Raw genomic sequence first — 10462 nt, forward strand, 5'->3', positions numbered from 1 at the left:
AAATTGGTGGTGGTGCGGTCCTTTTGCTTTGGGCTCATGCTCTCTCCCCCTTTGGCATAAATCGCCAAAAACGGAATTATTAGAGCCCTTGGAATTACTTTCTCCCTTTGGTAATAAATAAATGAGTGAAGATTATACCAAAGACGGAGTCCTTTAGCTTTGGACTCATGCTCTCTCCCCCAAAGATGGAGAGTGCTTGGAGCGACGGCGAAGGATGAGTTACGGAGCGGAAGCCTTTGTCTTCGCCGAAGACTCCAATTCCCTTTCAATACACCTATGACTTGGTTTGAAATAGACTTGAAAACACATTAGTCATAGCGTATGAAAGAGACATGATCAAAGGTATATGAATGAGCTATGTGTGCAAATCAACAAAAGAAGTTCCTAGAATCAAGAATATTTAGCTCATGCCTAAGTTTGTTAAAGGTTTGTTCATCAAGTGGCTTGGTAAAGATATCGGCTAATTGATCTTTAGTATTAATGTATGAAATCTCGATATCTCCCTTTTGTTGGTGATCCCTTAAAAAGTGATACCGAATGGCTATGTGTTTAGTGCGGCTATGCTCAACGGGATTATCCGCCATGCGGATTGCACTCTCATTATCACATAGAAGAGGAACTTTGGTTAATTTGTAACCATAGTCCCTAAGGGTTTGCCTCATCCAAAGTAGTTGCGCGCAACAATTGCCTGTGGCAATGTACTCGGCTTCGGCGGTAGAAAGAGCTACGGAATTTTGCTTCTTTGAAGCCCAAGACACCAAGGACCTTCCCAAGAACTGGCAAGTCCCCGATGTGCTCTTTCTATTAATTTTACACTCCGCCCAATCGGCATCCGAATAACCAATTAAATCAAATGTGGATCCCCTAGGATACCAAAGCCCAAACTTAGGAGTATAAACCAAATATCTCAAGATTCGTTTCACGGCCGTAAGGTGAGCTTCCTTAGGGTCAGCTTGGAATCTTCCACACATGCATACGGAAAGCATAATATCCGGTCGAGATGCACATAAATATAGTAGAGAGCCTATCATCGACCGGTATACTTTTGATCCACGGACTTACCTTCTGTGTCGAGGTCGAGATGCCCATTGGTTCCCATGGGTGTCTTGATGGGTTTGGCATCCTTCATCCCAAACTTGCTTAGGATATCTTGAGTATACTTCATTTGGCTTCGGAAGGTGCCCTCTTGGAGTTGCTTTACTTGAAATCCCAAGAAGTACTTCAACTCCCCCATCATAGACATCTCGAATTTTTGTGTCATGATCCTACTAAATTCTTCACATGTAGACTCGTTAGTAGATCCAAATATAATATCATCAACATAAATTTCACATACAAACAAGTCATTTTCAAGAGTTTTAGTGAAGAGTGTAGGATCGGCTTTTCCGACTTTGAATCCATTAGTGATAAGGAAATCTCTAAGGCATTCATACCATGCTCTTGGGGCTTGCTTGAGCCCATAAAGCGCCTTAGAGAGTTTATAGACATGGTTAGGGTACTCACTATCTTCAAAGCCGGGAGGTTGCTCAACATAGACCTCTTCCTTGATTGGTCCATTAAGGAAGGCACTCTTCACGTCCATTTGATAAAGCTTGAAGCCATGGTAAGTAGCATAGGCTAATAATATACGAATTGACTCAAGCCTAGCTACGGGTGCATAGGTTTCACCGAAATCCAGACCTTCGACTTGGGAATATCCTTTGGCCACAAGTCGAGCTTTGTTCCTTGTCACCACACCATGCTCGTCTTGCTTGTTGCGGAACACCCATTTGGTTCCTACAACATTTTGATTAGGACGAGGAACCAAATGCCATACCTCGTTCCTAGTGAAGTTGTTGAGTTCCTCTTGCATCGCCACCACCCAATCCGAATCTTGTAGTGCTTCCTCTACCTTGTGTGGCTCAATAGAGGAAACAAAAGAGTAATGTTCACAAAAATGTGCAACACGAGATCTAGTAGTTACCCCCTTATGAATGTCGCCGAGGATGGTGTTGATGGGGTGATCTCGTTGGATTGTTTGGTGGACTCTTGGGTGTGGTGGCTTTGGTTCTTCATCCTCCTTGTCTTGATCATTTGCATCTCCCCCTTGATCATTGCCGTCATCTTGAGGTGGCTCATTTGCTTGATCTTCTCCTTCATCAACTTGAGCCTCATCCTCATTTTGAGTCGGTGGAGATGCTTGCGTGGAGGAGGATGGTTGATCTTGTGTATTTGGAGGCTCTTCGTATTCCTTAGGACATACATCCCCAATGGACATGTTCCTTAGTGCGATGCATGGAGCCTCTTCATCACCTATCTCATCAAGATCAACTTGCTCTACTTGAGAGCCGTTAGTCTCATCAAACACAACGTCACAAGAAACTTCAACTAGTCCCGAGGACTTGTTAAAGACTCTATATGCCCTTGTGTTTGAATCATATCCTAGTAAAAAGCCTTCTACAGTCTTAGGAGAAAATTTAGATTTTCTACCTCTTTTAACAAGAATAAAACATTTGCTACCAAAGACTCTAAAATATGAAATATTGGGCTTTTTACCGGTTAGGAGTTCGTATGATGTCTTTTTGAGGATTCGGTGTAGATATAATCGGTTGATGGCGTAGCAGGCTGTGTTGACGGCTTCCGCCCAAAACCGATCTGACGTCTTGTACTCATCAAGCATGGTTCTTGCCATGTCTAATAGAGTTCTATTCTTCCTCTCCACTACACCATTTTGTTGTGGTGTGTAGGGAGAAGAGAACTCATGCTTGATGCCCTCCTCCTCAAGGAAGCCTTCAATTTGAGAGTTCTTGAACTCCGTCCCGTTGTCGCTTCTAATTTTCTTGATCCTTAAGCCGAACTCATTTTGAGCCCGTCTCAAGAATCCTTTTAAGGTCTCTTGGGTATGAGATTTTTCCTGCAAAAAGAATACCCAAGTGAAGCGAGAATAATCATCCACAATAACTAGACAGTACTTACTCCCGCCGATGCTTATGTAAGCAATCGGGCCGAATAGATCCATGTATAGGAGTTCCAGTGGCCTGTCAGTCGTCATGATGTTCTTGTGTGGATGATGGGCACCAACTTGCTTCCCTGCTTGGCATGCGCTACAGATCCTGTCTTTCTCAAAATGAACATTTGTTAATCCTAAAATGTGCTCTCCCTTTAGAAGCTTATGAAGATTCTTCATCCCAACATGAGCTAGTCGGCGGTGCCAGAGCCAACCCATGTTAGTCTTAGCAATTAAGCATGTGTCGAGTTCAGCTCTATCAAAATCTACCAAGTATAGCTGACCCTCTAACACACTCTTAAATGCTATTGAATCATCACTTCTTCTAAAGACAATGACACCTACATCAGTAAAAAGACAGTTGTAGCCCATTTGACATAATTGAGATACGGAAAGCAAATTGTAATCTAATGAATCAACAAGAAAAACATTGGAAATGGAATGGTCAGGTGATATAGCAATTTTACCCAATCCTTTGACCAAACCTTGATTTCCATCCCCGAATGTGATCGCTCTTTGGGGATCTTGGTTTTTCTCGTAGGAGGAGAACATCTTCTTCTCCCCCGTCATGTGGTTTGTGCATCCGCTGTCGATTATCCAACTTGAGCCCCCGGATGCATAAACCTACAAAACATGTTTAGTTCTTGACTTTAGGTACCCAAATGGTTTTGGGTCCTTTGGCATTAGATACAAGAACTTTGGGTACCCAAACACAAGTCTTTGACCCCTTGTGTTTGCCCCCAACATATTTGGTAACTACTTTGCCGAATTTGTTAGTTAAAACATAGGATGCATCAAAAGTTTTAAATGAAATGTCATGATCATTTGATGCACTAGGGGTTTTCTTCTTAGGCAACTTAGCACGGGTTGGTTGCCTAGAGCTAGATGTCTCACCCTTATACATAAATGCATGGTTAGGGCCAGAGTGAGACTTCCTAGAATGAATTCTCCTAATTTTGCTCTCAGGATAACCGACAGGGTACAAAATGTAACCCTCGTTATCCTGAGGCATGGGAGCCTTGCCCTTAACAAAATTAGACAATTTCTTAGGAGGGGCATTAAGTTTGACATTGTCCCCCTTTTGGAAGCCAATGCCATCCTTAATGCCAGGGCGTCTCCCACTATAAAGCATACTACGAGCAAATTTAAAATTTTCATTTTCAAGTTCATGCTCGGCAATTTTAGCATCTAATTTTGCTATATGATCATTTTGTTGTTTAATTTAAGCCATGTGATCATGAATAGCATTAATATCAACATCTCTACATCTAGTGCAAATAGTAGTGTGTTCAATGGCAGATGTAGAGGGTTTGCAAGATTTTAATTCTACAACCTTAGCATGTAATATATCATTTCTACTTCTAAGGTTGGAAATAGTAGCATTGCAAACATCAAAATCTTTAGCCTTAGCAAGCAATTTTTCATTTTCATCTCTAAGGCTAGCAAGAGAAATGTTTAATTCTTCAATCTTAGCAAGAAAATCATCATTATCATTTCTAAGATTGGGAATTGAAACATTACAAGCAATAGAATCAACCTTAGCTAACAAATTAGCATTTTCATTTCTAAGGTTGTCTATAGTCTCATGGCAAGTGCTTAGCTCACTAGATAATTTTTCACGTTTTTCAACTTCTAGAGCATAAGCATTTTTTAACTTTAACATGCTTTTTGTTTTCCTTGATTAGGAAGTCCTCTTGGGAGTCCAAGAGATCATCCTTCTCATGGATGGCACTAATTAATTCATTTAATTTATCCTTTTGTTGCATGTTTAAGTTGGCAAAAAGAGTACGCAAATTATCTTCCTCATCACTAGCATTATCATCGCTAGAGGATTCATATCTAGTGGAGGATTTAGATTTAACCTTCTTCTTTTTGCCGTCCTTTGTCATGAGGCACTTGTGGCCGACGTTGGGGAAGAGAAGTCCCTTGGTGACGGCGATGTTGGCGGCGTCCTCGTCGTCGGAGGAGTCGCTAGAGCTTTCGTCGGAGTCCCACTTGCGACAAACATGGGCATCGCCACCCTTCTTCTTGTAGTGCCTCTTCTTCTCCTTTCTTCTCCCCTTCTTGTCGTCGCCCCTGTCACTGTCACTAGAAATAGGACATTTTGCAATAAAGTGACCGGGCTTACCACACTTGTAGCAAACCTTCTTGGAGCGGGGCTTGTAATCTTTTCCCCTCCTTTGCTTGAGGATTTGGCGGAAGCTCTTGATGACGAGCGCCATTTCCTCGTTGTCGAGCTTTGAGGCGTCGATTGGTTGTCTACTCGGTGTAGACTCCTCCTTCTCCTCCGTCGCCTTAAATGCGACCGGTTGTGCTTCGGACGTGGAGGAACCGTCAAGCTCGTTGATCTTCTGTGAGCCCTTGATCATAAACTCAAAGCTCACAAAATTCCCGATTACTTCCTCGGGAGTCATTAGTGTGTATCTAGGATTGCCACGAATTAATTGGACTTGAGTAGGGTTAAGGAAAATAAGTGATCTTAAAATAACCTTAACCACCTCGTGGTCATCCCATTTCTTGCTCCCGAGGTTGCGCACTTGATTCACCAAGGTTTTGAGCCGGGTGTACATGTCTTGAGGCTCCTCCCCTTGGCGAAGACGGAAGCGACCGAGCTCCCCCTCGATTGTTTCCCGCTTGGTGATCTTGGTTAGCTCATCACCCTCGTGCGCGGTCTTGAGCACGTCCCAAACTTCCTTGGCGCTTTTTAATCCTTGCACCTTGTTGTACTCCTCCCTACTTAGAGAAGCAAGGAGTATGGTTGTGGCTTGGGAGTTGAAGTGCTCGATTTGGGCCACCTCGTCCTCATCATAATCCTCATCCCCGACGGATGGTACCTGTGCTCCAAACTCAACAACATTCCATATACTTTTGTGGAGTGAGGTTAGATGAAATTTCATTAAATCACTCCACCTAGCATAATCTTCACCGTCAAAGGTTGGCGGTTTGCCTAATGGAACGGAAAGCAATGGAGTATGTCTAGAGGTGCGAGGGTAGTGTAAGGGAATCTTACTAAACTTCTTGCGCTCATGGCGCTTAGAAGTTACGGAGGGCGCGTCGGAGCCGGAGGTAGATGGCAATGAGGTGTCGGTCTCGTAGTAGACCACCTTCCTCATCTACTTTTTCTTGTCCCCACTCCGATGCGATTTGTGGGAAGAGGCTTTCTTCTCCTTCCCCTTTCCCTTTTTGCGGGACTCTTCCGATGAAGCTTTCCCGTGGCTTGTAGCGGGCTTGTCGCCGGTCTCCATCTCCTTCTTGGCGTGTTCTCCCGACATCACTTCGAGCGGTTAGGCTCTAATGAAGCACCGTGCTCTGATACCAATTGAAAGTCGCCTAGAGGGGGGGTGAATAGGGCGAAACTGAAATTTACAAAGTTAATCACAACTACAAGCCGGGTTAGCGTTAGAAATATAATCGAGTCCGAGAGAGGGCGTAAAAACAAATCGCAAGCGAATAAGAAAGTGAGACACAAGGATTTGTTTTACCGAGGTTCGGTTCTTGCAAACCTACTCCCCGTTGAGGAGGCCACAAAGGCCGGGTCTTTTTCAATCCCCTTCCCTCTCTCAAACGGTCCCTCGGACCGAGTGAGCTTTCTCTTCTCAAATCAACCGGGAACAAAACTTCCCCGCAAGGACCACCACACAATTGGTGTCTCTTGCCTTGGTTACAATTGAGTTTTGATCACAAGCAAAGAATGAGAAAGAAGAAAGCAATCCAAGCGCAAGAGCTCGAAAGAACACGACAAATCACTCTCACTAGTCACTAAAGCTTTTGTGGAATTGGGAGAGGATTTGATCACTTGGGTGTGTCTTGTATTGAATGCCTAGCTCTTGTAAGTGGTTGGAAGTTGGAAAACTTGGATGACTTGAATGAGGGGTGGTTGGGGGTATTTATAACCCCAACCACCAAACTAGCCGTTTGGTGGAGGCTGCTGTCGCATGGCGCACCGGACAGTCCGGTGCGCCACCGGACATTGTCCGGTGCGCCAACCACGTCACCAGGCCGTTGGGTTCCGACCGTTGGAGCTCTGACTGCTGGGCCCGCCTGGATGTCCGGTGGCACACCGGACATGCACTGTAGAGTGTCCGGTGCGCCACTTCACGCGTGCCTGACTTCTGCGCGCTCTGGCGCGCATTAATTGCTGCTGCAGGTGACTGTTGGCGCGAAGTAGCCGTTGCTCTGCTGGCTCACCGGACAGTCCGGTGTACACTGGACACGTCCGGTGAATTATAGCGGAGCAAATTCCCGAAGCTGGCGAGTTCCAGAGTTGCTCTCCCCTGGGGCACCGGACACTGTCCGGTGTACACCGGACAGTCCGGTGAATTATAGCGGAGCGCCTCTGGATTTTCCCGAAGGTGAGGAGTTCAGCGTGAAGTCCCTTGGTGCACCGGACACTGTCCGGTGGCACACCGGACAGTTCGGTGCGCCAGACCAGGGCTGCCTTCGGTTATCCCTTGCTCTCTTTGTTGAACCCAATTCTTGGTCTTTTTATTGGCTAAGTGTGAACCTTTGGCACCTGTATAACTTATACACTAGAGCAAACTAGTTAGTCCAATTATTTGTGTTGGGCAATTCAACCACCAAAATCAATTAGGAAATAGGTGTAAGCCTAATTCCCTTTCACCAATGATCTGGTCTAAGCGTCGGAGGCGGTCGGCGGCAGAACCCAGCACCGGGAGCGCGTCGGAAATGGACACCGACTGCTTCGACACTAGGATGGGGCTCACCCCCAGCGGCACCAGCGCCGAGCTTGCCTCGTCGACCCATGCGGCGATACGCTGCACCCCGGTGCGATGCTCCGCCCGGAGATCTTCAAGGGCCTTCTTCATCGCCTCCACCACCTGGGAGCTCGGAGCCGCCTGGGCTACCTGCGCTGCCTGAAACCAGCGGACCCGCTCCTCCAATGTCCACTCCTTCTCCTCCAGTTTCTTCTCCTTCTCCTCTGCCTTGAGCTCATGATCGGCTAGCAACTTGTCCCGCCTGTCCCACATCTCCTCCCTGAAGGCGAGGTCCTTCTCCTGCCAGGTGAGATCCGTCGCCCGCTCCTCTAGGGAGGCATCCTTTGCCTTGAGGTTCTCCTCGGCGAGAGCGACGTTGCTGGCCCTGTCATCGAGCTCCCGCTGCAGCTTTTGCAGACTCATCACAGTCGCGGTCTGCTCGTCCCGCTGCTTCTCCAGCATCACATTATAGGCCTTCAGCTTTTCCTGGAGCGCCGTGATGATCTCCTCCCTCTTGTCTAGGTGCTCCTCCTTCTTGGCTAGCCTCTTCTCCTTCTGGGTCACCTCCCGCTCCCGGTCAAACACCTTCTAGAGGTCCTCCTTGTAGTCCTCACGCTCCTGTTCAAGCTTGGACCGCTCCGAGGCGAATTGGTGGGACGCGGCCTTGATGCGCTCCTCCAGCTAGGCGCGCCAATCACCGAGGCGCTGGTGCTCGGCCGTGAGCGCCTCCCACTCCTATAGGATCATCGCCTCGATCTCCCGGAGAGCCTGATGAGCGCGGGACAGCACCCGAGGGAGGGGAGTCGGCGCCGCTTCTGGCTCGACGCTGGACCGGAGCCGCGCGTCCAAGAATAACCTCCGGCTCCTCTGGAGTGGGCAGCGGGATGGAGCTAGACGCGCCCCCCGCGTCTCCCGCCGTTGCCGACGGTGTATTCGACGACATCGCCGCCGTTGGGTCTGCAGTAGCTGTCAGCGGCGCTACTGCCTCCGGACCCCCAGCTGGAACCTGGGGGCCCGACGGCGCTGCCTCGGCAGTGGCAGACAAAACCTGGGGGCCCAACGACGCCGCCTCGGCAGTGGCAGGCGAAGGCAGGTCGTCGGCACCACTCCCAGTGGACGCCTGCTATTGGGAGCCGGATTCACCGGTGGGAGCGACTTTGGGAGCAGAGGGGGAGGAGGCCTTGATAAGCAGAGGATGGGTTAATGCTCGTCGATATGATAACTAAACCAGTGAAAAAATAAAAAGGGGCACACTTACTTGGGGCCCTGGACCTTCCAGCGACCCTGGAAGCGGGACGTTCGCTGCCCCTGCTGCTGCTGCTGTTGATGCTGCTGCTGCCCCTGGGGTGGCGGCGGTGAACCTGATGGTGGTGGTGGTGGTGGCGGGTCTGATGATGGTGGTGGAGGAGGACTAACGCGCCTCTGCGCGCCCTGGGCCTAGGAGTCAGCTTCCATGGTCCCGCCAGCCATCCTGTGACGCTTCTGGGGGGATCCGAATCAAGGGGTGGGTCCGAGACGAAAGACCCATCGACGCGGCGCAGTCGGTGTCGCCTCTCTCCCTCCGACCTCCCGGTGGCGCCCGGAGAGGAAGAGCTGCCCACAGCCCTTTTCCCTTGTCAGAGGAGTTGGGGGCGCGGGGGAGCTCTGGAGCCCGCATCGGCGGGCTGGGAACCTCCTGCCGGTACACCGGGAATACGGGCCAGGACAACACCGCCGACCGCAACCCTGAATCATCGCAGAGCGGCGGAATGCCCTGGGGAGGTATCAGGGATTCGGGAATAAAGGCCTCGCCAGTGATCCCCTTCACTGAAATCTCCAGCAGCTCCCAGGACAGGTCGGTCTCCGGCCCACGCTGAATCCTGCCAATGTCATTGGGGCTGGTATACCAGCAACACAAACGCGACCTCCCCTGCAAGTCTGCAACGGCATGACCCGACGCTTTAGGAAATCATTGACTACGTGCATCAAGGTCAAACCACCGGCCGCCAGTTCCTTGATCCTGTCCAGTATGGGCTCGAACTCCGGCGCAAGGGACGGTTTGGCCCTCCATTGCTTCCGGTCAAGTCTTGGACCGTCGTTCAGTAGGGCAAGGCGGTCGTTGGCCTCTACACTGGCGATCACCCAGTTGTTGCGCCAGTTCTCCCACCTCGTGCCGCCAAGGGTGGCGATGTAGGCCACGGTTGGATATGACCTCGTCTGGAAATAGTAGGCACCGAGGTGGTCCTTGCCCTTCCCAGATCTCACCAGCACGAAGAATTGGCAAAAGAGGGAAGTGCAGGCTACCACCCCCACGAACATCTCAAAGAGGTGGACGAAGATGGCCACCTGGAGGATGGAGTGGGGCGTGAGGTGTTGGAGCTGGAGTCTGAACTCCTCCAGCAGTAGTAGGAAGAACGGTGAGATCAGCAGCGCCAACCTGCAGGAGAGGTAGGAGACGAAGAGCACGAACTCCCCGGCGGTGAGGTCACCGAGGGGGGTGGAGCCGGCCCGGATCCTCCCGGCGAACGCCGGCGCGCTCCATCTGAGCAGGTGGCGCACCATGTCAAGCGCCTCCTCGGTCTAGAAACGTTTAGGATGAACGAGCGAGGCCATGGCGACTGCGGCGGCGGAAAGCAGAAGAGCGCAAGTACAGAGAAGCGCAGAGGGCTCGAAGACGAAAGGGCATAGCGGTTGGAGAGAATGCGAAAGCGTGACTGCTGGCCACGGGGTGAATCCCTTTTCAAGGAAGGCTCTCCCGCTCGCGCCCCTGAAAATCCCATCC

Source organism: Zea mays, chromosome 1 (genome assembly GCF_902167145.1).
Source record: "Zea mays cultivar B73 chromosome 1, Zm-B73-REFERENCE-NAM-5.0, whole genome shotgun sequence".
Lineage (NCBI taxonomy): Eukaryota > Viridiplantae > Streptophyta > Magnoliopsida > Poales > Poaceae > Zea > Zea mays.